Here is a 27944-nt window from a genome sequence, read left to right as displayed (position 1 = left end):
GAAATGGATGTAAGAGGGCTCAGAAGTTGTTTTCAGCTAATCATATTTTAGTTCCTGGAGCAATTTTGTTCTCTGGGCATCATAGCTCAGGCCAACAAATTGCCAGCAAAAACTTGGAATTATACCTTCAATACTATGCTGTTTGAAGGGTGTGAGTGAGAAAGTACTCAATTTAGACACCTCATTTCGTTAGAGAGAAATGCTATAGCATCCAACTCAGCAATGCACTTAAAGCTGTCTCCAAGGCTGCAAGCTAACTCTTTTTCCACCAAGAAATGTGAAAAAGGTGAAGAACTTATGACATAAATGATACCAAAAAGCCCAGATTGTAAGTCCTCAAGGGGAAGGAAATATAAAATGTCAGAGCAGGAAAAACAATGCCAAAGATTCCACCAAAGATTATATTTAACAATATGATGCCAATAAACACCTATGAGAATCCTAAAACCCACAAATCTGACACAACCAATTGCTGGTGAGAATGTGGAACAACAGAAATTCTCATTCATTGCTGGTGAGACTGCAACAATGGTACAGCCATTCTGAAAACCCATCTGGCAATTTCTTACAAAGCTAAATGTAGTCTTACCATACAATATAGCAATTATACTCTTAGGTATTCACCCAACTTATTTGAAAGTTTTGTCCACCTAAAAACCTGTATGTCAATGTTTATAGCAGTTTTATTTATAATCCCCAGAAACTGGAGCAACCAAGATGTCCTTCAAGAGGTGAATGGATCAACAAACTCTGCTACATCCATTCAGTGGAGTACTATTCAGTGATAAAAAGGAATGTGCTATCAACCATGCAAAAAATACAGATGAATCTTAAATGCATATTGCCAAGTGAAAGTACCCAGTCTGAAAAGGCTACATACTGTATGATTCTATTCATATGACATTCTGTAAAAGGCAAAACTATAGAGACAATAAATAGATCAGTGGTTGCCAGGGGTCTGTGGAAGGGGTAGGGTTGAACAAGTGAAGCACAAGGGTTTTTACGTCAGAGAAACTATTCTGTGCGGTACTATAATGACAGATACATGACAGTACGCAGTTGTCAAAACCCAGAGAATTTTATAGCATAAAGAGTGAGCTTGCTGTGGGCAAAGTTCTGTTAAAAATCATTTAGGAGATCAAGGGATTCCAGGATGGAATAGACTATGACAAAAGAATCTAACTATATTACAAGCGTATGGAATAACCTCACTGAAGGGGGTGGGGGAAAAGGTAAGTTCCTAAGTAACTTTGGAAAGGAGTGGACACTGAAAATCTCCAGTAGATACTGGAAAGGATACCCCTTTCCTATCCACTGGAAAAGAGTGGATACTGGATTTTAGTGGATACTAAAATCAAAAGAAACTGTGTATAAGCAGCACATTCTGGTTGATAAAGTGGCTTCCCACAGAGGGTAGAGGTTAACAATTCTAATGCTGCTGTACATGTATCCTGGATATCAGCAATTAAGCAAATAGATGGCAGATCATGGAAGCCAGGTTTCTCACCATTAAAGTGGGAGGTTCCAGACAAGCAAGGGGGAAAAAGCTAGAATGATCCATGTGGTACTGGATTAGAGTTGGACACATCAGTATGGAGATAGACTTAGCTTAATAAAGGCATAGATGAATGCATGTAGAAATATTTATAGGTATGTAGATATACATTTATTAGTACACATACATATATTTCCTTGCTCTATCATCTGAGAATGCCTAGAATCAATGATAAGCTAGTAGCAACGCGCACACCTACTGCCTAGTTATTAATTTCTAACACAAATTTCTAATATTTTTTAAAAGGCACCCAGGCTCTTTGAAGAAATGAGTGAGGGCAGGGAATATACAAAATAAGCCTAGAGCATCTTGTAGTGCCAAAATGTGAAGTAGTGCTAAATACAGCCACACACACACACACACACACTGCAGGTATGGTGAAAGGACAAGGAGTCAACCAAGAGCTCCTAGAGCCAAAACTAGAACCATTCGAATAACAAAATAAAGTACTATTAGATTATAACCCAAATATTCATGAGTCCATACTAATATAAATGACTGAATAAATAAATGGGGAAGAAGAGACTAACGTGCCTATGCAGAAGAATTCCAAATAATTTATGTAGATACTTCACCCCTTAGGAGGTAGAGTGTATCTTCCCACTCCTTAAGTGTGGGCTATACATAGTCTCGTACCTACAAAGAGAACAGTATGGAAAGGCGAGAAAGGAGTAGCTTTACAGCAGAGAAACCTGACAAACACTATCTCAGCCAGGTGAAAGTGAAAGATGCTCAGTCGTGTCTGACTCTTGGCGATCCCATGGACTCCACAGTCCATGGAATTCTCCAGGTCAGAATACTGGAGTGGATAGCCTTTCCTTTCTTCAAGGGATCTTCCTAACCCAGGGATTGAACACAGGTCTCCTGCATTGCAGGCGGATTCTTTACCCCGTGAGCCACCAAAGAAGCCCAAGAATACTGGAGTGGGTAGCCTATCCCTTCTCCAGCAGATCTTCATGACCCAGGGATCGAACTGGGGTTTCCTGCATTGTAGGCAGATTCTTTACCAGCTGACCTACCAGGGAAGCCCTGGTCAAGCCAGGTGGTCAAGGTCAACATTAAGAGTGACATCATGTTGATAGTTTGTGTACTTGATATGAGGTGATGAGAATTTTAGTTTACCTCTGTGGTCTTTCTACCCCAAATTCATAACTCCATTCTAATTGTGAGGAAAAACATCAAACACATCCCCCTTTGGAGGACATGCTATAAAACACTTGACCACAACTCCTTCAAATCCTTGTCTCAGGCTTTTGCTACTAGAAGAACACAAGCTAACATAGCCTTCAAGTTCATTTAGTCCAGGAAAAGAATGTGTGAAGATGTGAAGTGACATCCCCCAGCTCCCACATTTAATTTGCAGAGCTGGGTCAGTGACTCACACAAAGTAAGTGCTCAGAAAACTATTGTTTGGGGACTTCCCTGGCAGTCTAGTGGTTAAGACTCTGCACTTCCACTGCAGGGGGAACAGGCATGATCCCTGGTCAGGGAACTAAGATCCCTCATGCCACTTGGCCAAAAAAAGAAAAAAACAAAATTATTGGTTGAAGAATTAAGAATGAAGGTATAGAACCCACGTTTCCTGCCTGCTAGTTTGGTGCTCTTTCCAAGAAGCAATTTCCCTCAGTTGTTAAAAATTCCATAACATTTGGGGGTTACCATTCATAGATAAACACACAGATGGAGATGGTAACTGTCAGCCATTGGGACTAGAACTTATTCCTTATGAAAGGCTGTATGCTTTGAGGAGGGCAGGGACCACCCAGGAACAGTAAAGTTGGAAACTGGATGGGAGTTAAGATCAGAAATGGAAGGTAGTGATAGGTCACCAGGCTGAGTGGTACAAGCAGGAGCCTAGAGTGCTTTCAGTGCATGAGTCACCAAATCCAAGCAAGAGAACTGGCACATAAGGGGCAATAGGGTCACAACCCTTTCAAGAAGCAAGGGAGCAAAAAGTAAGATGCATGCAGGATGGCCCTTGACAAGGTGCTGTGGAAGCCCTCCCCTGTGGGGGAACCCTATAGAAGGGTCCTGTTGTCTTAAAGTGGCAGTGTTCAGAATGGGCTACAAGTACTTCACAAAACAGCAATTACTGAGATTTACAGTTTGTGGCACAGATTGCTAGTTGCCTATCCACTGCTCATTCTCCTCTTCTTTGTTATGAACACAAACCCTATATTATTGGGGGTGACAATGCACTCAGCTTGAAAACAATACTTTTCCAGCTTTCCCTGCAGATATTGATGACTGATGAGGTGAAAGCAAAAGTCATTGCTTTAGACTTCTGAGAAAGCTTTGGAAAGGAAACTGACTAATGCAAGTGATTTAAGCTTTTGCCCTTGCCCTTTCCTTCTGCCTACTGCCTTGAATGTGTATATGCAATGGTTGAGTTGCAACAGCCATCATGGACCATAAAGGAGTCTTCATGATGGAAGCCATGCACCAAACACAGGAGAGCAGAAAGAAGGATCCTGGGTCTTAGATGTGTGTGGTGGTGGTTTAGTCGCTCCGTTGTATCCAACTCTTGCGACTCTATGGACTGTAGCCCACCAGTCTCCTCTGTCTATGGGATTTCCCAGGCAAGAATACTGGAGTGGGTTGCCATTTCCTTCTTGAGCAGATCTTCCCAACCCAAGAATCAAACCCATGTCTCCTTCATTGCAGGCAGACTCTATACCACTGAGCCACCAGGGATTCCCCTAGATGTGTGCAGAGCTGCCATATCAGCCCTGGATGACTACCCTGAATTCCTTTCATGGGAGAGAAAAATAAACCCCTATCATATTTAAGCCACTATACTTTGCATTTCTGTTACAGACTGTGAAGTCTAATTCTAACCGATACATAGACCAAGGATCCTAAAGGAAGGGAAAATTTAAACTTTATATATGAACTATCCTAAAGAAAAATGCTAGAGATGTTAAGTTTCCGAAGGTAATGATTAAGCCACTTAAATCCATCAACTGATGAATAAATAAAATATGGTACAGCCATACAATGGAATATTTTTTGGTGATAAAAAGTACAGACACATGCTACAACATGGATGAACCTTGAAAACATTATACTAAGGCAAAGAAGCCAGAGGTCACATGTTGTGCAATTCCATTTAAACAAAATGTCAAGGATAGGCAAATCAATAGAAACAGAAAGTTGATCAGTGGTTGCGTAGGGTTGTTGGAGCTTTAGGCGGATAAAGAATGACTGCTAATGCATATAAGGTTTCTTTTGGCAGAATTAAAATGTTATAAAATTATACTATGGTAATGATCGCACAACTCTGTGAATGTACTAAAAACCATTGAATTGTGCATTTTATATGGGTGAATTGCATGGTATGTGAATTATATCTCCATGAAACTAAGTAAGGAATTAAAAAATGAATGTAATGAAATACATCAAATAGGCTAAAAACCCACAGGCTCATAATGATTTTTCTTTAAAAAAAAAAAAGCTCTTTGATCATCTTTAGACAATATTGATGAATAAAGGTAAGGAATCAAGCATTTATTCTGCCTTTCTTATATGAACTGTACTTCAGGGTATACAAACAGTAGATAAAAAAAAATTCTTTATTATAGAAAGTGAAAGTCGCTCAGTCGTGTCCGACTCTTTGCGACCCCATGGTCTATACAGTCCATAGAATTCTCCAGGCCAGAATACTGGAATGGGTAGCCTTTCCCTCCTCCAGGGGATCTTCCCAACCCAGGGATCAAACCCAGGTCTCTCGCATTGCAGGCAGATTCTTTACCAACTGAGCCACAAGGGAAGCCCCTTATTATAGAAAAATGTCCACTAATAAAGGTAAAAGAAATGACGAAATTAGAATCTCACAAATGTGTAAGCCCTAATGAAATAATGGATTAAGGCAATGTTTTCCATCAAGTGAAAGGCTGATAGAAACTTTAAAAGAGGGACTAACAACAACAGAATCCAACGATTAATCTTAGCATCACTAAAAATGGGAAAGCCAGACGTTCCGGGCCTCCTGATATGATGCAACAGGAAGTACACAGTACTGCTTACAAAGTACTTTTTTTTAATTGAAGTGTGGTTGATTTACAACATTGTTAGTGTCAGGTATACAGCAAAGTGATTCAGATATATTTTTTTCAGGGATAGGTTATTACAAAATATTGAGTATACTACTTTCCTGTGCTATACAATAGGTCCTTGTGGTTTATCTATTTTATATATAGTCATGTGTATAAAATTTGTCCCTTCCCTGCTTTCCCCTTTGGTAACCATAAATTTGTTTTCTATGTGTGTGCATCTATTTGTTTTGTATATAAGTTCATTTGTTAGAACATTCTCTAGCACCATACACAAAAATAAACTCAAAATGGATTAAAGGCACAAGTGTAAGCCTGGATACTATATTCTTGCCAATAAAATCAAACCTGAATTTGATCAAGCCTCTAAACCTAATTGCCAAATTATAGGAAATACAGGGTTTAAAAGAACATATTAAATGACATTGGAGGCATGGATACAATCAGCCAAATACTGACTGTGGGGAATTTGCCAGTGCAGATGTGTCCATTTTTTTCTGCAAACTGATAGCAAGAATATAAGAGGGTAAGTGTGTGGCACGGCCAAGGGAACAAAGGGTAACCTATCAAAAAGACTTAAGATGGGCCTACCAGGCTCCTCTGTCTTTAGGATTTCCCAGGCAAGAATACTGGAGTGGGTTGCCATTTCCTTCTCCAGGGCATCTTCCCAACCCAGGAACTGAACCCAGGTCTCCTGCATTGTAGGCAGACGCTTTAACCTCTGAGCCACCAGGGAAGCCCAAAATACTGAAATGGGTTGCCATTTCCTCCTCCAGGGGATCTTCCCAACCCAGGAACTGAACCCAGGTCTCCTGCATTGTAGGCAGATTCTTTAACGACTGAGCTACAAGGGAATCCCAAGAAGTATGTTAACCACATGCAAGGAGGGACTTTGTCTGGTTCCTCGTTTGAAGAAACTATTAAAATAAATAACTATGAGATAATGTGGAAGGTTTTTGACTGGATACAAATGATATTTTTAAATTGTTAATATTTTTTAGTTATGATAAGGGTTATGTTTGGGAATAACAAATTTTTATCTTTTAGAGATACATACTTCAATATTTACAGATGAGAAGACATAATGTCTGGGACTTGCTTTAAGATAATCTCATGGTGGGGTGAGAAAAGTAGTTGGGAATGTAGATGAAAGAAGACTGGTCATCTGTTCATAATCATTGAAACCACGTGACAGGTACATGATGGTGCAAATACTGTCCGACTGGTAGATATGCTTGGAAATGTTCCAGAGTAAAAAGTGTTGTTGTTGTTGTTGTTAGTGTTCTTTAGAACATTGAGTTGAAGCTTGAGCATGTTTTTCCACATAAATCCGTATGTTTTTTGCCTAGTAAAGTTTATGGGAATTCCTTTTTGCCTAATCTGACTAAATCAGATCATGAGGAGGGCAGAGAGGCACACTTTGAAATCAGGTCTGGGTTTTTTGTTTTTTTTTAATTGAAGTACAGTTGATTTGCAATGTTGTGTTAGTTTCTGGTGTACAGCAAAGTGATTCAGATGTACAGATTCATGTTCTTTTCCTTTATGGTTTATGACAGGCCTGGGTTTGAGTGCTGGTGCCACTATTCACTAACTTTGTCAGATACTTAACCTTTCTGAAGCTCAATTCCTTCACTGGTCAAGCAGGCATCATAATAAGAGCTTCTATCTCCTGGGGTGGTTTGGGGGAATTAAACAAGATAGAGAATACAAAGCACTCGGCACAGTGCCTGGCAGTGCTCCATAAATATTAGGGGGCAGCTAATTCTTAATTGCTTCAATTGTCTATTGCGGGTTCACTTGGCTGGGCTGGGAGCTTCTACTCTGTCTGCTGTCATCTGGGACTACAGTCATCTGGTGGTTGAACTGAGCTGGAACAACCAAGACGGCTCACACAGATGGCAGGCAGTCGATGCCAACCGTTGGCTGAGAGCTCAGCTAGGGCTGTTGTGCATAGCATGTACGCGTGGCCTCTCCGTGACACTCGGGCTTCCCACTTCATGGTGGCTGGGTTCGGAGAGGAAGTGCCCAAGAACAAAGTGCAAGCTGCCAGTTCTCAGGACCTACAACTGGCCCAGGGTCACTTCTGCCACATTCTGTTGGTTAAAGAGTGACAAGCCCTGTTCAGACACAGTGGGAGGGGAAATGGACTCTACCTCGTAATTTGGACGGGGTCAAAGAACTTGTAGCCCTCTCTAACCCACCACCAACAGCGTGCCTGTTTCCTCAGTACTTCGTCCATAGATAAAAATCTAGATTCCAAGAATCACATCAAAAAACATTCAGTCTATGTCTCTAGAAGGTAATAAGACCACACTGGCTGATGTTTTTCCTGCTGCTCAGTCGACTAAAACAGGGCCTGGGGAATTGGAGGGGTTAGGCCACTGCCCCTCACCCCTGAGAGGAGAAACTAGGCCAGGACCACGTCTTCGCTGCAGAAACACCTTGGTATGAGTCAGTGGTTCTCAAAAATAATTCATGAGACCAAATTAGGTCATCTATTTTTAATTTTTGTGGTTATTAATTTGACAAATTGTAATTCAATACTGTTCTCACAGGCAATAATTCTTAAGACTTGAGAAACTATTAGTATTCCCTTCCGAGGTATTCTTTCCTTAATTCTTTAGTGCCAAGGCATAACAAGCTTTCCATATGTTTCTTCTCTTACCCTTTGACCAGCAATTGCTGGCTCTCACGTATTCTCTGATATTAGTGAAAACACTGTCCAGGAGAGGTGTTTGTTTGATTTACTGTACATTATACAAACACAAAGTTTGGGTAAGAAATATTTCCTAGAGCTAAAAAATGCAAAGTTAGTGGCAAGTCTGGGCAATGTGAGTTTTACATAAAGACAGACCTTTGCTTCTAACTGGAACATTTACAGTAAATAAATGATTGATAAAGACACCCGGTTGCCTCTATAAACAAGGAAGTGGGGAATCCAGCCATGCTGAACACTGTGTTTATTTTCCATGGAAAGAGGATGTCAACTGCTAATCACGGGCATGCCACAGTTTAATTTCTACACAAGACCCCTTCCTGGCTTTCTATAAAGCAAAAAAAAAAAAAAAGAAGAAGAAGAAGAAATGATGGCTAACTAAATTTCTTTGTGCAGAATTAAGTGCTATTAATTTTAACATAGCTTGTCAAAAAAAACAACCAAACTAAAGCCCTGAGGTGCTTCTAAGCTTGGATTCATTTTGCTGTTGAAAAGATCCCAGCTGACAGCTGTGATATAAATGCATGGAGAAGGAAATAAACACTGGCTCTTTGACCATGATCTGGAAGTTATGTCAGAAGAGTCTGGCATTTTATCAATTGGCCATAAAGCAAATATGGGAGGGAGGGGATGGAGAGGAGGGAATGGCCACGTATTACTGGCCCATTCTGAAGTTCTGAGCACATCAGAGCACACAGCTAGAGGCTCAGAATCATGATGATGCACAAGGGAGTAAAGGCATTTCCTTAGAAACGTCCTCGTCTAAGCTAAGACCCTTGCTAACATATTTGAGGAGATTTCTGCCTTGTTGGGACTCTTTCTGACTTATTTAAGCCCTTCCTGACTTGTTTTGGCATTCCCTGGTGTCTCAGAGGGTAAAGAATCTGCCTGCAATGCAGGAGATCCAGGTTCAATCACTGGGTCAAGGAGATCCCCCAGAGAAGGGAATGGCAATCCACTCCAGTATTCTTGCCTGGAGAATTCCATGGACAGAGGAGCCTAGCAGGCTACAGTCCTTGGGATACAACTGAGCAACTACCACTGACTTGTTTTAGACTCAGTCTGATGTATTAGATACCCTTCCTGGTTTGTAGGGGACCCTTCCTAGCTCATTTGAGACTCTTCCTGACATGTTTGAGACCATCCTAACTTGTTTCAGACCTATCTTTTCATGTGAGGCAAGCTTCCTGACACATTTGAGCTAGTTCAGACTAGATTGAGATACTTCCTAATGGACTTGAGACCAGTCCTGAGGACTTGGCCATACTTCCTGACATGTTTGAGACAGTCCCCAACATATTTAAGACTCATCCTGCCTGAGGTTCTCTCTGACATATTTAAAACTCTGACAACTTGGAGATTCATTCTGATTTGTTTGAGACTCTTCCAAACTTGGGCTTCCCTGGTGGCTCAGACAGTATAGAATCTGCCTGCCAGTGCAGGAGACACAGTTCGATGCCTGGGTCAGGAAGATCCCCTGAAGCAGGGAATGGCAACCCACTCCAATATTCTTGCCTGGAGAATTCCATTGACAGAGGTGGCATACACCCCATGGGTTCACAAAGAGTAGGGCATGACTGAGTGACTTAGCACGCATGCACTTCCAGACTTGTTCGAGAACTTTCCTGGTGTGTTTAAGACCATTCCTGATCTACTGAGACTATTCCTCTCTGTTTGAGCCTCACATACATATTTAAAACTCTTCTGAACTATTTCAGATGCCTCCTAACTTGTTTGAGATGATGCCTGCCATGTTGGAGACCCCACTTGACATATTTCAGACGCTCCTGACATGTTTGAGACTCTTTGTGACTTGTTTGACAGCCTCTGGCACTATGTGAGAAACTCTGACATGATCGAGACTCTTCCTCAGTTGTCTGAGACCCTTCCTGATCTATTTGAGAAACTTCCTCATGTATTTAAGCCTCTTCCAGACATGTTCCAGACACTTCGCTACTTGTTGGAGACTTCCTGACATTTTAGAGAACTAGGTTGATTATTTGAAACCCTCTCTTTCTGTCTGTGATCCTTCCAAAAATATTTGAGACCCTTCTTGACTTGTTGAGACTCTTCCTGACTGAGACCCTTCCTGAGGTAATGAAAGCACTTCCTGAGATCTTTCTGCCACGTTTGAGACAGTTCCTGGTTTGTTTGAGAACATTCATGACATGTTTGAGACACTTGCACATATCTGATCCTTTCCTGGCCTGCTTCAGGCCGTTCCTGATATATTTGAGACTCGTGCTGACACATTTTGAAACTTTTCTGACTTGTTTGAGAGTGTACCTGAAGTATTTGAGACCCTTCCTGACTTGTTTTGACCATCTTTGTGGCTCGGTGATACCATTCCCAAGTTGGTTTAGTTTCTTTCTGATAGAGTCTTGTCTGTTTGATACCTTTCCTGACTTATTGTCAATGCGTATTGAATATGAGATACTTCCTGATGTATTTGAGACTCTCTTTGACTTCTTTGAGACCATCTCTAGCTGACTTAATGAGACCATCCTAATAGATTCAAGAACTTTCCTATTTGAAACTCTTCCTGTCAATTTGAGATGCTTCCAGACTTATTTGGGATTATTCCTGAACTGTTTCCAACTTCTCCTGATGTGTTTGAGATTCTTCCCTGGCTACTTTAAGACTGTTTCTGACTTGTTTTAAGCTACTTCCTAATGTATTTGAGCCCTTCCTAACGTATTTAAAGCTCTTCTTCACTGAGCCACTTCCTGTCATGCTTGAGACACTTGCTGATGTATTTGAACAACTTTGGCATGGTTGAGACCTTTTATGAAATACTTGAGATTTCCAGCTTCCACGTTTGAGACACTTGCTAACCTACTTGAGACTTTTCCTGATGCCTTGAAAGAATCCTTGATTTATTCAAAGTCCTTCCTGATATATTTGAGACTCATCCTAACTTGTTTTGACATTCCTTTTGAGGTTTTTGAAACTCTTTCTATTGGAGACCCTTCTAGATGTATTTTGTGTTTTTGTCATTGTTGTTTTTTGCCCCACCTCAAGGCATGTAGGATCTTGGTCCCCAGACCAGGGGTTGAACCCACGCCCTGCAGTAGAAGCGTAGAGCCTTCAATACTGGACCACCAAAGAAACCCTCCTTCTGGATGTATTTTAAATTCTTCCTGAGGAATCTGAGACTCTGACAAGTTTGAGACCCTTCCCTATTGTTTGAGACCCTTCCCTATTGTTTGAGACTCTTTCTAATGTATTTGAAAACCTGACTTGTTTGATACTCTTCCTGAGCTGTTACAGACCATTCCCAAAGTATCTGAGACTCTTCCTGGTTCTGAGATAGTAACTGATGTACTTAAAACTCTTCCTGATTACATTCAAATACTAAATTTTGGGGAGACACTTCCTGATATATTTGAGAATCTGCTTGCCTGTTTTAGAAACTCCAAGTCTGAGGCCCTACTTGACATTTTTGAGATCCTGGGAAAGATTTAAGGCAGGAGGAGAAGGGGACAACAGAGGATGAGATAGTTGGCTGGCATCACTGACTCGATGAACATGAGTTTGAGCAAGCTCTGGGAATTGGTAATGGACAGGGAAGCCTGGCATGCTGCAGTCCATGGGGTCACAAAGATTCAGACATGAATGAGCGACTGAACTGACTTTGGACGTTGGAGACTCTTTCTGATGATTTTGGCATCCTTCTTCATTTGTTTCATGGCCTTTTTGACCCTTGGAAAGCCTCCCAGACATGTTTGAGACCCTTCCTGATGAGTTACAATCCTTGCTGAGGTATATGAGAATTTTCTGACATAGTGAAGACTATTACTCACTTGTTTGAGACTTCTCCTGACATATTTGAGATTTCTCAGTTTGAGATGCTTTCTGACTATTTGACACTGTCCTGACATTTTTTTTTTCTTTCTTTTTCTTGCCTGTGCCGTGCTGCTTGTGAAATCTTAGCTTCCCAACCAGAGATTGAACCTGGGCCCTGTCAGTGAGAGCACGGAGTCCTAACTACTGGACCACCAGGGGGAATGCCCTTGCCTGACTATTTTTTAATTCTTAATTGTTTGAGACACTCCCCGGTGTATTTGAAACCCATTTTGACAAGCTTGAGACTCTTCCCCTCTATTTACCACATTTCCTCATACGTTTGACACCGTTCCTGAAGTATCTGAGATTCTTCCTGTCTCTGAGACCCTTCCTGGTGAATGTAAAACTTCTTGACAACCCTCAGATAGACTCTTATCTGTTGAAGACACTCTTGCACAAGTTTGAGACTCCACCTTTCTACTGTGTGAGCCTTCTTAACCAGATGAGACCTTTCTTGACTTGTTTCACAACATTTCCAACTGATGGAGATACTTCTGACATATTTGAGACGTTCCTGAGAAAATTCTTCACATATTTAAGACTTTTCCAGATAATATGATCCTTTGTGACTTACTTGAGATGTTACCTGCCATGTTTGAGACCCTTCCTCACCTGTGTGAGACTCTTCCTGAGGTGTTAAGAGATTCTCCTTGTATTTGAGAGTCTGCTTCTCAGGGTGAGGCACTTCCTAATATATCCAAGACCCTTCCTGAGTTGAATCCGAGCTTCCTGATGTATTCTTCTCTGTTTGAGACCATTCCTGAAACATTTAAGGAACTTCCTGGCCTTAAAACTTTTGCTGAAATGTTTGAAACAATTTATGACTTACTTGCGAAATATACAGATATGTTTGAGACCCTTTATGGTTGTTTTTGAAACCCTTTATCTCTGTTGAAACCCTCCTTGATGTCTTTAAACCTCTTCCTAATGACTTTGAAATGCTTCCAGAATTGTTTAAGAGGATTCCTGATAAATCTGAGACCCTTTTTCCTGTTTGTGAGGCTTCCTGACATCTCTGAGTCCCTTCATAATGCTTTCTTCTCCTCTGATATAGTTGGGATTCTTCCTGATGTATTTGAGGCCCTTCTTGACTTTTGAGACTGTACTTAACATGGTGACACTCTCTTGTATCTGAGACACTTCTTTTCTGTTTGAGATCTTTACTGGCTTATTAATAAGTCTCCTTAACTACTTTGAGAAACTTCTTGACTTGAGGTATTTTGTCATGTATTTTCTCTCTGTTTCAAATACTTCCTGACAAGTTTAAGACTCCTCTGTATGTGTTTGAGACCATTCTTGCTGTATTTAAGGACCTTCCTTGTGTCGGACTTCCCTGGTGCTCCAGTAATCAAGAATCTGCCTGCCAATGCAGGAGGCATGGGTTCGATCTCTGATCCAGGAAGATTCCACGTGCTGCAGAGCAACTAAGCCCATGCACAACTACTGAGCCCGTGCTCTAGAACCTGGGAGCCACAACTGCTAAAGCCTGAGTGCCCTAGAGCCCACGCTCCACAAGAGAAGCCACCACAAAGAGAAGTCCACACACCACAACTAGAGAGGAGCTTCAACTCGCCACAACTAGAGGAAATCTGCACGCAGCAATGAAGACCCAGCACAGCCAAAAATAAATAAATAAATATATATATATATATATATATATATATATTTAACTGTTAAAAAATAAAGAACCTTCCTTGTGTATTGAAGACTCCTCCTAGAAAGTTGAGCATAACCATGGCTTCAGATTCTACATAACATATTTGAGACCTTCTCTGACATGCCTGAGACACTTCTTTTGAGACTCTTATTGAAATCTTTGCACCCCTTCTGGATGTGCTGGAGACCCTTCCTTTATGTCTGAGACCCTTCCTGACAAAATTAAAACTCTTCCTGACTATTTTGAATCTTGATGGTCCACTTTGAGAGAATTGATGATTTCAGACTTTTTCTCTTTCTTGGTAACAATTCCTGTCTTGAGACACATCCTAACATCCTTCAGACTCTTCCTGATGTATTTGATATCTCTACTGTATTTAGTTTTTCAGGGCTGCTGTTAAAAAAAAAAAATTTAAAAAGTTCCACAAACTGGGTGTCTTAAAACAACAGAAAGTATCAATAATTCCCTCACAGTTCAGGAGCCCAGAAGTCTGAAATCAAGCTATCAGCAGGACTGATTCCTTCTGGAGGTTCTGAGGGGTATCTGTTCTATGTCTCTCCCAGCTTCTTTTGGTTGCTGGCACTTCTTGGCATTCCTTGACTTGTGGACATATCACTCCAATCTCTGCCTCCACCTTCAGAGGGCATTCACCTCCCTATGTGTCTTCACAAGGCCTTCCTATAAGGACAGCAATCATTGAATGTAGGGCCCACCTTAATCCAGTATGGCCTCATCTTTACTAATTACATCCACAAATGCTCTATTTCCAAATAAGGTCACATCCTGAGGTTCCAGGTATATATGAATTTGGGTGGGAGGGAGGTATTATTCAACCCAGGTGCATGTACTAACATTTGAGATCCTTCCTAACTGTTTGGAAGATCCCTTGGAGAAGGAAATGGCAACCCACTCCAGTATTCTTGTCCAGGAAATCCCATGGACAGAAGCACCTGGTGAGTTACAATCCATGGGGTTGCAAACAGTCAGACACAACTGAGCGCATGTGCAGATGCTAAATGCTTGGGACCCTTCAAGACACATTGCTAATGGTCGGATGAATTTGAGACCCTTTCTTACTTGAGATGCTTCCTGATTTTTTTGAATATTTCCCTAATGTATTTGAAGCCCTATCTAACTTGCTTGTGACTCTTCCTGTTCGAGTCTTCCTGACATGTCTGAGACTGTTCCTGCTATATCTACTACTCTTGTTGACGTATTTGTGAATCTTCCCAATGTATTTGAGCTACTTGCTGAATGAGACTGTTCCTGGTATATTTGAGACTTCTGTCTCTTTTACAGCATTCCTGATAGATTTGAGCAGCTTCCTACCCATTTAACACTCTTTCTGACATGTTTGAGAAGACCTCATGAATTTTTTGAGACTCTTCCAGATGTATAGGAGACCTTTTCTGATGTTCTTGAATCCCTCCTCAACTTGGCTGAGATCTTTCCTGACAAGTTCAAAACATCTGAGATGTATTTGAGACACTTCCTGCTCTTTGAAACACCTTACTGACTTATTTCCAGCTTGTCCTTACTATTTTGAAAACTTCTGAATTATTTGAGATGATTCCTGATGTATGTGAGACACTTTCTTCTCTGTTCTGGCTTCTTCCTGACAAGTTTGAGAGTCTTCCCGGAGACAGTTCTTGCTATATTCGAGAACCTACCTCGTGTATTTAAGATTTCCTGACATACTTAAGAGCCTTCAAGACTTGTTCAAGATTCTCCATGACATATTAAACACCTTGTCAAACTTGCCTAAGACCCTTTTTAACTTATTTGAAACTTTACCTGACACGTTTGAGACCCTTCTGGAGGTGTTTGGGTCTCTTTCTCTCAGTTTGAGATGCTTACTGACTTGTTTTACAAGTTCTTCTTGACTACTTTGAGAACCTTCCAGACTTCAGATGAATCCTGAGACTCTTTTCCTCTGTTTGCAACACTTACTGATATGATTGCTACTCTACCTGGTGTATTAGGTTCCTCCCAATATACCTGAGGCTCTTTACCCTCTCAGTTGTATCGAGACACTTCCTTTCTGTTTGAGACTCCTTATATCTTTGAGACGTTTCTGACTTGCTTCCCAACTCAAAATCACTTAGTGAAATGTTTAAGACCGTTACAGAAGTATTCAAGACACTTACTGAACCTCATTGACAAATGTTCTTCACAACTACTTTGAGATCCTTCCAGTCTGATTGAGAGGATTCACGATGTATTTCAGATCCTTCCTCTCTCTTGACACTTCCTGTCATGTTCGAGACACATCTTGTCATGTCTGAGACTCTTCCTGATGATAATGAGCCCCTCCCTCTCCCATGTATTTGAAACACTCTGTGACATGCATGACCCTTCTTGATGTATTTGAGACCCTTCCTTCTGGACAGGTATGTGAAGTATTTGGGGCTACTCCTGAGACATGTCTGTGCTTGTTGGAGATGCTTCATGATATGTCTGCAACTTCCTGACTTGTGTGAGACACTTCCTCATGTGCTGGAGACTGTTCCCTACACACTTGCTATTCTTTCTGATAGTTTTGAAAATCTTCTGCTGTCTTTAAGACACTTCCTAACTGTTTGAGACCATTCATGACATATTTGAGACTCTTCCTGTCTCTCTGTAATCATTCCTGACAGATTTGAGAACGTTCCTTTCCTATTTGTGATTCTTCCTGACGTATTTGAGAGTCTTCATAACATCTTTGAAACTCTTCCTGACATCTGTGAAATCTTTTCTAACTTGCTTGAGACTCTTCCCAACTTGTTTGAGAATCTTCCTGACATGGTTAAGACTCACAAATGAACTTGAGCCACTTCCTTCAGTTCAGTAAACCTGACTGATTTATTTATGGTCCATCCTTACTACCTTGAGAACATTCCTCACTTATTTGAGATGCTTCCTTATGTATTTGAGACTTTCCGTCTCTGTTCTAGACTGTTCTGGAGAAGTTTAAGACGCTTCCAGTCATGTGTGAGATTTTTCCTCACATATCTGAGAAACTTCCTGACATATTTAAATCCCTTCCTGACACGTTTTAGAGCATCCATGACTTCTTTGAGACTCTTCCTGATATACTAGGAATATTTATTTCTACTTGCTTGAAATCTTTCCTCCTTAACTTACTTGAAACCTTTCTTGACAAGTTTGAGACTCTTCTGGAGGTATTTAGATGTCTTTATCTCTCTCTGAGACCTTTATGTACTTGTTTGACTTGTTTGAGAATATTCCTGATGCATGCGAGACCCTTCCTCTCTACTTGTGACATTCCTAATAGGTTTGAGAAACTCCTTGACCTGTGTGCAACTCTTCCTGATATATTTGAAAGCCTTCCTAATTCATTTGAGTCCCTCCCTTCCTGAGATGTTGATTCTCTGGGTTGTATCAGAGACACTCCATTTTCTTTTGAGACTCTTACTGACTTATTCATAACTCTTCCTTATTACTTTGAGAAGCTTCCAGTCTGGTTTGAGAGGATATGTGATATATTTCAGATCCTTCTTCTCTCTTTGTGACACTTCTTGTCATGTTTGAAGCACATCTTGACATGATGAGTCTCTTCCTGTCCACTTGAGATGTACCTGCTATGTTTGAAGCACTTACAAAGTTGAGGCTCTTCCTGACTGACTTTCTCTGACTTGCCCAAGACCCTTCATGACATGTTTGAGACCAGTATTTATTTCTTTATTTGACACTCTTCCTGACAAGTTTGAGACTCCTTGACATATCGTGACCTTTCTCAACTATTGGAGACTGTTGCTCTCAGTCTGAGGCATTTACCTATTTGAAACACTTCCTAACTACTTTGAAAGTGTTCCTGGTTTGTTTGAGATGATTTGTGATGGTTGAGACACTTTCTCTAATTGTGACCCTTTGTGTTTGAAAGGGTGAAACACTTTTGAAACACATTTCAAAACACGTTTGAAAGGGTGAAACGTGTTTGAAACACTTTCTGACAGTTTGAGACCCTTCTTAATAGAAGACACTTTTCCTAAATTGCTGGACTGTTTAGGACCATTAGAATGGGCTTCTCTGGTGGCTCAGACAGTAAGAATCTGCCTGCTATGTGGGAGACCTGGGTTCAATTCCTGGGTCAGGAAAATCCCCTGGAGAAGGGAAGGCCAGTCCACTCTAGTATTCTTGCCTGGAAAATCCTATGGACAGAGGAGGCTGGCGGGCTACAGTCCATGGAGTCACAAAGAGTTGGACGCAACTAAGCAACTAACACTTTTACTTTCACTTTAGGACCATTAGAGACATATTTTACACTCTGCCTGACAAATTTGAGATACTTCCTTACCAGTGTCAGACTCTTCCTGGCTTGTTTGAGTTGACTCAGTTCAGTTCAATTCAGTCGCTCAGTCGTGTCTGACTCTTTGCAACCCCATGAACTGCAGTACGCCAGGCCTCCCTGTCCATCACCAACTCCCGGAGTCCACCCAAACCCATGTCCATTGAGTCGGTGATGCCATCCAACCATCTCATCCTCTGTCATCCCCTTATCCTCCTGCCTTCAATCTTTCCCAGCATCAGGGTCTTTTCAAATGAGTCAGCTCTTTGCATCAGGTGGCCAAAGTATTGGAGTTTCAGCTTCAACATCATCAGTCCTTCCAATGAACACCCATGACTTTAGGGTGTTCAGCCTTTAGGATGGACTGGTGGGATCTCCTTGCAGTCCAAGGGACTCTCAAGAGTCTTCTCCAACACCACAGTTCAAAAGCATCAATTCTTCAGCGCTCAGCTTTCTTTATAATCCAACTCTCACATCCATACATGACTACTGGAAAAACCAAAGCCTTGACTAGATGGACCTTTGTTGACAAAGTAATGTCTCTGCTTTTTAATATGCTGTCTAGGTTGGTCATAACTTTCCTTCCAAGGAGTAAGCATCTTTTAATTTCATGGCTGCAATCACCATCTGCGGTGATTTTGGAGCCCAGAAAAATAAAGTCAGCCACTGTTTCCACTGTTAAGTTGACTACTCTATTAGATATTCCTCTTGACTCTTTTAGTCTCTTCCTGCTGGTAACATGACTCCTGGTATATTTGAGATCCTCCCTAATGTATTGCCATCTTTCCTAACTATTTGACCCTTTCTCATAAAATTCTAAGATCTTTACTTTTTGAGATCCTTCTTAGAGATTTGATACTTTCTTGATTACATGACACCTTTCCTTTGAATTTGAGACCTTTTGTGATGTATTTAAGATGTTCATTTCAGTTTGGAGCCCTTACTAACACATTATGAAATCTTCCTGACTATGTTGAGATGATTTCTGTTATATTTGAGACTTTCTTTGAGAGCATTTGTGATACATTGTGACACTTCCTGATCTATTTAAACCTTTCCTATATGACTGAGACCCTTCTTGCTTTATCTATGACCCTTCCTGAGATAATTGAAACTCTTCCTTACTATATGGCTTCCCCAATAGTTCAGCTGGTAAAGAACGTGCCTGCCAATGCAGGATAAGAGACACAAGTTCAATCCCTGGATCGGTAAGATCCCCTGGAGAAGGAAATGGCAGCCCATTCCAGTATTCTTGTCTGGAAAATTCCATGGACAGTGGAGCCTGGTGGGCTACAGTCTATGGGGTCACAAAGAGTCAGACATGACTGAGTGTATTCACACACACATACACACACACTTTACCATATGGCTCAGCAATTTCACTTCTAGGTATATACTCCCTGAGAAATAAAAACTGATGTTCACACAAAACTTGTACTCAAATGTTCATAGTAGCATATATTATATTGTTTCTACTTTTTGGCTATTATTAATTTCTATTATTAATATAAAAATAGAAACAACCGAAATGTCTATCAACTGATGAATAAATAAAATGTGATATATCCATACAATGGAATATTATTTAGCCATAAAAAGAAATGAAGTAACTCATATATACTACAGCATAGATGGATCTAGAAAATATTACACTAAGGGAAAGAAACCAGGGAAGAAAAGGTCACATATATGATTCCATTTATATGAAATGTCAAAATAGGCAAATTCATAGAGACAGAAAGTAGATTAGTCATTGTCACTAGCTTTGGGTAGAGAGGAATGGTGAGTGACTGCTAAAGGGCATGGGGTTTATTCTTAGAGTGATGAAAATATTCTGCAATTAGATAGTGGTGATGGTTGCAAGACCTTGTATACACACTAAAAGCCACTAAATTATATACTTTAAAGTGGTGAATTTTACTGGATGTGAATTATGTCAACAAGAAACTCTATTACAAAAACAACAAACTCTTCCTGATGACTTTCAATTTTGAGAGACTTCTTGATATACTTAAGATCTGTTCTGACTTTAAGACCTTTAAGAACATGTTTGAGACATGAAAACATACTCCTCCCGATGTGTTTTTATTTTAAGGTTACGCATGGCTTTATTTTTCTCCAGCTTTATTGAGATGTACTTGACATTTAACATTGTGTAAATTTAAGGTATACAATGTGATCATCTGATACACATGTATATTGTGAAATGATTACCACAATAAGGTTAGTTAACACCTCCATTACCTAATATAATTACCTTTTCTATGTGTGTGGTGAGAACATTAGGCAATGGCACCCCACTACAGTACTGTTGCCTGGAAAATTCCATGGGCGGAGGAGCCTGGTAGGCTGCAGTCCATGGAGTCGCAGAGTCGGACACAACTGAGCGACTTCACTTTCACTTTCCACTTTCATGCATTGGAGAAGGAAATGGCAACCCACTCCAGTGTTCTTGCCTGGAGAATCCCATGGACAGAGAAGCCTGGTAGGCTGCAGTCCATGGGGTCGTACAGAGTCAGACACGACTGAAGCAACTTAGCAGCAGCAGCAGCTCAGCAACTTTCAAGTATATAATAAACTATTGTTAAATAGTTATATTATACTCACCATACTATACATTAGATCTCCAGAACCTGTTCACCTTATAAGTTTATACTCTGTGACCAACATATCCCGTTTCTCCCAACACCACCACCCCCACACCAGCTGCTGGCAACTGCCATTATATTTTGTTTCTATGAGTTCAGCCTTGTTAGAGTCTATATATAAGTGAGATCATTCAGGATTTGTCTTTATCTGACTTATTTCATTTAACATAATGCCCTCAAGGTCCATCCAGGTTTTCACAAATGGATTTCTTGCCATTTTATGGCTGAATAATATTCCTGCATGTATATGTATATATCATATTTTATTCATCCATTCATCAACTAATGGGCCTTTAGCTTATTTCCTGGTATTGACTGTTGTTAATAATGCCACACTGAACATAGGAGTGCAGATATCTATTTCAGATCCTGATTTCATTTCCTTTGGATATATACCCAGAAATGGGATTGCTAAATCATATGGTAATTCTATTTTCAAGTTTTTAAGGAACCTCTATACTGTTTTCCAAATGGCTGTACTAATTTACATTCCCACCAACATCAGCAAATGTTTTTTTCTGCATCCTTGCCAACACTTGTTATCTCTTATTTTTTTGATGATGACCATTCTGACAAGTATGACGTGATAGCTCACTGTGATTTTGATCTGCACCTCCATGATGATTGATGATATTGAGCACCTTTTCATGACTTGTTGGTCATTTGTATGTATTCTTTGGGAAAATTTCTTTTCAGTTAAATTTTTTATTTTATTTTTTTTTGCTATTGAGTTGTATGAGTGCCTTATCTATTCTGGATTTTAGCCTATCATCAGATACAAGGTCTGCAAATATTTTCTCCCATTCCATAGGTTGTCTTTTCATTTTGTTTATTTCTTCTTTCAGTGTGCAGAAGCTTTTTAGGTTGCTGTAGTCCCACTCATTTATTTTTGTTTTCATTGCTTGTGCTTTTGGGGTCATATAAAAAAATCACTGCCAAAAATCATTAATTAAGGAATTTTTCCCTTATGTTTTTTTCTGGGAGTTTTATGGGTTCAGGTCTTATATCTAAGTCTTTAATCAATTTTGAGTTAATTTTTGTGAGTGATGTAACATAGGGATCCATTTCATTATTCTACATGTGAATATCCAGTTTTCCCAATACTATTTATTGAAAACGCTATCCTTTCCCCAGAGTATTCTTGGCTCCCTTGTCAAATATTGTTGACAGTATGTGCATAGTTTTGTTTCTGGGTTGTCAGTTCTGTTCCATTTGTCTACGTGTCTATTTTGATGCCAGTAGTATACTGTTTTTATAACTATAGCTTTGTAATATACTTTGAAATCAGGAAGTACAATGCCTCCAGCTTTGTTCTTCTTTCTCAAAAGTTCTTTGGCTATTTACAGTCTTTTGTACTTCCACATGAATTTTAGGATGGTTTTCCTATTTCTGTGGAAAATGTCATTGGAGGACTTTCCTGGTGATCTAGTGGTTAAGAATCTGCCTGTCAATGCAGGGGACATGGGTTTGATCCCTGGTTGAGGAGGACTCCACATGCTGCAGGGCAGCTGGGCCCATGCACCACAGCTACTGAAGCCCACTTGCCTAGGGCCCACGCTCCACAACAGGAGAGCCCACCGCAGAGAGAAGCCCATGTACCAGCACTAGAGTGTGGCTCCTGCTCACCACAACTAGAGGAAGCCCACAATGTGCAGCAATGAAGACCCAGCACAGTCAGAAAGAAAGAAAGAAAACCTTTTAAATGCCACTGGAATTTTGAGAGAGATGCACTGAGTATATTAATGGCTTTGGAAAGTATGGGCATTTTAATAATATTAATTCTTCTAATCCATGAAGACAGGCTATCTTCTCCTTTTTTCTGTCTTCTCAACTTCTTTCATCAAAGTGTTATAATTTTCAATGTACACATCTTTTACCTACTTGGTTAAAATTTTCCCTAACTATTGTATTGTTTTTCATGCTATTATTAATGAGATTTTTTTCTTTTTTCATACATTTCATTGTTACATATAGAAATGCAACTGATTTTGTATCCTGCAACTTTTCTGAATCTACTGATTAGCTCTAGCAGTTTTTTTGTGAAGTCTTTAGGATTTTCTACATATGAAACAAAAACAATTTTATTTTTTATTTATATATAAGTCACAGGTATAGAACATTATAATTTGACAGCCATACACAGTATAATGTGATCCTCCCAAAGTCTAGTTACTATCCATCCCCATATAATTGACTCCCTTCATCCCTTTCACCCACCCCCAACCCCTTTCCTCTCTGGTAATCAAGCTGTTCTCTGTATCTATGAGTTTGCTTTTGTTTTGTTTTATTTAGATTCCACATATAATTGAAATCATACAGTATTGGTCTTTTTCCTTCTGACTTATTTCACTTAGCATAATACCCTCAAGGCCCATCCATGTTATCACAAATGACAACATTCTTTTTGGCTGAGTAGTATTCCATTGTATGTATATATCTTATCACCTTTATCCATCCCTCTGTCAATGGACACTTATGTTGTTTCCATCTCTTGGCTATTGTACATAATGCTGCAATGAATATCAGTTCAGTTCAGTTCAGTCGCTCAGTCGTGTCCAACTCTTTGCGACCCCATGAATCGAAGGGGTGCCTATATTTTTTCAAATTAGTATTTTCATATTCTTGAGATAAATACCCAGAAGTAGAATAGTTGGGTCATATGGTAGTTCCCTTATAGCTCAGCTGGTAAAGAATACACCTGCAATGTGGGAGACCTGGGTTCAATCCCTAGGTTGGGAAGATTCCCTGGAGAAGGGAAAGGCAACCCACTCTAGTATTCTGGCCTTGAGAATTCCATGGACTGTATAGTCCATGGGGTCACAAAGAGTTAGATATGACTGAACAACTTTCACTATCCACTATGGTAGTTCTATGGCTTCCCTGGTGGCTCAGATGGTAAAGAATCTGCCTGCAATGCAGGAGGCCCAGGTTCAATCCCTTGGTGGGGAAGATGCCCTGGAGAAGGGAATGGAGACCCTCTCTAGTATTCTTGCTTGTAGAATTCCATGGACAGAGGAGCATGGAGAGCTACAGTCCATGGGGTCACAAAGAATCATACACAACTAAGTAACTAACACTTTCACTGTCACTTTTCATGGTAGCTGTATTCCAAATTTTTTTAGAAATCTGCATACAGTGGCTGCACCAATTTACAATCCCTCCCCACAGTGTACAAGGATTCCCTTTTCTCCATATCCTCTCCAATATTTGTTATTTCTTATCTTTTTGATAATAGCCACTCTAATAGGTGTGGGTAGGATGATATCTTACTTTGGTTTTGATGTGCATTTCCCTAATAATTAGTGATGTTGAACATCTTTTCATGTGCCTTTTCACCTTTTCATGTTGGTCATCTATATATCTTATATAGAAAAATGTCTATTCATATATCTGCCCATTTTTAATTAGACTATTTTTGTTGTTGTTGAGCTGTATGAGTTCTTTATATATTGATAGTAACACCTTATTGGATTTGCAAATATCTTCTCCCATTCAGTAGTTTGCTTTTTTGTTTTGATAATGGTTTTCTTAACTGTGCAAAAGCTTTGTAGTTTGATGTAGTCTCTTTTGTTTATTTTTACATTTGTTTCCTTTGCCTTTGGAGTCAAGTCTACAAAAACATCACTAAGACCAATGTCAAGGAGGTTACTGCCTATGTTTTCTTCTGGGGATTTTATAGTTTCAGGTCTGGGGATTTTATAGTTTCAGGTCCTACATGCACATCTTTAATCCACTTTGAGTTCCTATTTGTTTGTGGCATAGGATAATGGTCTAGATTCATTCTTTGACATACGGCTGTTCAATTTTACCAGCACCATTTACTGAACAGACTTCCCTTTCTTCACTATATGTTCTTTCTCTTTTGTCATAAACTAATTGTCCATACATGTGTGGGTTTATTTCTGGGCTCTCATTTCTGTTTCATTGATCTGTGTGTCTGCTTTTGTGCTGGTACCATACTGTTTTGATTAAATAGCTTTGTAGTATAGTTTGAAATCAGGGACCATGATACCTCCAGCTTCATTCTCCTTTCTCAAGTCACTCTTTGTGATTTCATGGACTAGTCTGCCAGGCTCCTCTGTCCCTGGGATCCTCCAGGCAAGAATCCTGGAGCAGGTTGCCATTCCATTTTTTCCATTACTTCTAGGTCATACAATTTTTTACTGTATAATTCATAATAGTCCTTATTATCCTTTATATTTTCCACATAGCCCCCACTCCTTGGGTGGAAGATCTACTTCAGGTGCAGTACACTGAGAATACTGGGGCATCAATCACTCTTATCCCAACTTGTTCGTGAGGCAGAGGTTTCACGAAGGAAGAGGAAAACTGAAAAGACTAGAGGCTACCAAACCCTGCTCATTGCCCAGCTCCTAAAGCAGAAAGAAGCATGTGACTTTTCCTCTCCCCAGCTATGGAGCCATGGCTTAGAAATTTTGCCCAAAGGGAGAGGCAGACCATAAAACAGAGCCCTGGACTCTTTCCAAAGGAACTAACTCAAGTCTAAGGATATACTATCAAAAACAATGCAGGACCAGTGGAAAGTGATTAGGAGGAGACTGATAGTTTCATTAGAGGCACAAACTAAATCACAGGCCAGCTAGTTTACAGGGAGAACCAGTGAGAGTGACAGCTAGAATACCCCTTCTAGGGTCAGAAGAACCCTCAAAGATTGACCTCAAACACTATCCCTCTAAACTAATCTGGATTTAAAGGGTTCCTTCTGTGGGGTAATTTATGCCCCAGGGCATTGTTGAAAGCAATAGAGCAATCAGCCAGCAATTAGTGGGTTTAACAGCTGGGTGTGATCAGGGAAAGAGAGCCTCAAAAAGAGTCCTGCTAAAACTGTCATCCCAGACTGATTGCTCATGCCCAAGACTTTGCCCTCTGAGGAGCAATATCAGAGGTTTCACACTGAAGGGGAAATCAACTTCACTAAAATAATCCAGCCAGTCACTAAGCAAGTAAACAAACAACGATGACTAGCCTCAGGGGCAAGAGAATCAGTGTCCAGAGTTGCTATAATACTTTTTATAAAATGTCCATTTTTCAACAAAAAATTACAAGACATGAAATAAAATAGGAATGTATGATTCATACACAGGGGAAAAATCAGGTAACAGAACCTGTCTATGAGAGCAGTAAGATTTAATAGACCAAGACTTCAAAGTAGCCATCATAAATATATTCAAAGAACTAAAGGAAATCATGCTTAAAGGAGAGAAAGGTATGAACACTATGACTGACTGAATGTCTGTGTTCCCCTCAAAACTCACATGCTGAAGTCTAATCCCTAATGTTATGGTATTTGGAGGCAGTTCCTTTGGGAGATAATTAGATCATGAGGGTAGAGCCCTTAAGAATGGGATTACTGTCCTTATAAAGAGACCCCAGAGAGATCCCTTGCCCCTTTTGCCTTGTTAAGATACAATGAAAACTCAACTGTCTATGAACCAGGAAGCAGATCTTTACCAAATATGCCACCACGTTGATCTCGGACTTCCCAGCCTTCAGAACTGTGAGAAATAAATGTCTCTTGTTAAAGCTACTCGGTCTGTGGTATTTTGTTATAGCAGCCCTAACCAACTAAGAGAATAACTATGTCTTATCAAGTAGGAATAGCAATAAAGAGATTGTTGTTGTTCAGTCAGTATTCTCTGGAGATAAAACAAAGCGAGGTTATTAAAAAAAAAAAGAACAAAATGCAAATTCTGGAGTTGGAAATACAATAACTGAGACTTTCAGTATCTGATTCGGCATGTAAGAAGCTTTGGAAGTTGCCACTCAAAACCCAGTGAAAAGTTGACCAGACTGAAAAAGTAACAGCTCTTCTTGGATTTGTAAGAGGGGAGAACACAGGGCAAATTACTACCCCAAGATGGAAGAGATAGACAAGTAAACACAGGAAGTCACAGCTTACTTGAACAGAGAGACTCACCAGTAGAAATGACCATAGGAACCACTGCAAGGGTAGAAAAATCTGAACTGTAAGTGATGAATTGCTAGAGGCTCAGTATGCAACTCTGAAAGCTAAAAACTCCAGAGGGACTCAATTAAGGGGGTTTCCATAATATTGTGAGATTTACCTCCAGGATTCAACCAATTTCCTACAGTTAATATTGGAGTAAAATCCCCTCATAGAGATGGGGAGAGGAAAGGAAGTATTTTGACATACACTATCACACTCTATTCTTAACAATATCTGCCTTCATGGGAAATTAATTAAACAGAGTCTAACCTGTTGAGGTATTATCAAAACCTAACTGACCTAGGGAGAAGGGAAATACCCAACTACAGCCCATTATAGACATCCTGCCCCAACTATAGGAGAAGAAGAGACTAGAAACTCTTGTGAAGTTCACAGTCCAGAGGCATAGTGTCACTAAAAGACAGATCTAATCACAGGAATGTATAATCCTCTCCGTCCCCCAGCACTTCACCACCACATTACTAAGGCCTGTTTACAGCAGTTCCTTTTACGCAGTACATCATGTCTGGCTGTTAAGAAAAAGTTACAAGATACCACAAGGCAAAAAACACACTTTGAAGTGAGAGTAAGCCTCAGAGGCAGACATGGGAGGAATGTTGGAATTATCAGATCAGGAATTTAAAACAACTATGATTAAACTACTAAGGGCCCTAATAGATAAAGTATGCAGCATGTAAAAACAGATGGGCAATGTAAGCAGAGAGATAAGAATCCTAAGAAAGAGCCACAAAGAAATTTTAGAGATTAAAAACACTGTAACAGAAATGAAGAATGCCTTTGATGGGCTTATTAGTATACTGGACATGGCTGAGGAAAGAATCTCTGAGTTAGAGGATACTTCAATAAAATCCTCAAAAACTGAAAGCAAAGAGAACACAGTCTGAAAAAAAGAAAAACAGATAAAAATATCCAAGGTCTATGGAACAACTTAAAAAAAGTATAACATCAGCATAATGAGAACATCATAGGAGAAGAAGAAGGAACAGAAGAAATATTTGAAACAATAATGACTGAGAATTTCCCCCACATCAACCTCAAACACCAAACCACAGATGCAGGAAGCTCAGGGAATGCAAAGCAGGATAAATGACAATAAAACTACATCTCGGCATATGATTTTCAAACTACAGAAAATCAAAGATAAAGAAAAAGCCTAAAAGAAGTCAATGGTTTAAAAAACAAACAAAACA

The 27944-nt window shown here is 40.0% G+C and overlaps 1 pseudogene; it reads right to left on the bottom strand.

Annotated features, from left to right (window-relative positions):
* Window positions 1-27944, bottom strand: part of LOC139181559 (small ribosomal subunit protein eS1-like) — a 251412-nt pseudogene that overhangs the window by 210002 nt on the left and 13466 nt on the right.

This window comes from Bos indicus, chromosome X (assembly GCF_029378745.1).
Source record: "Bos indicus isolate NIAB-ARS_2022 breed Sahiwal x Tharparkar chromosome X, NIAB-ARS_B.indTharparkar_mat_pri_1.0, whole genome shotgun sequence".
NCBI lineage: Eukaryota > Metazoa > Chordata > Mammalia > Artiodactyla > Bovidae > Bos > Bos indicus.
Note: the sequence above shows the minus strand (reverse complement) of the source record. Positions and strands in the feature narration are given on the sequence as shown.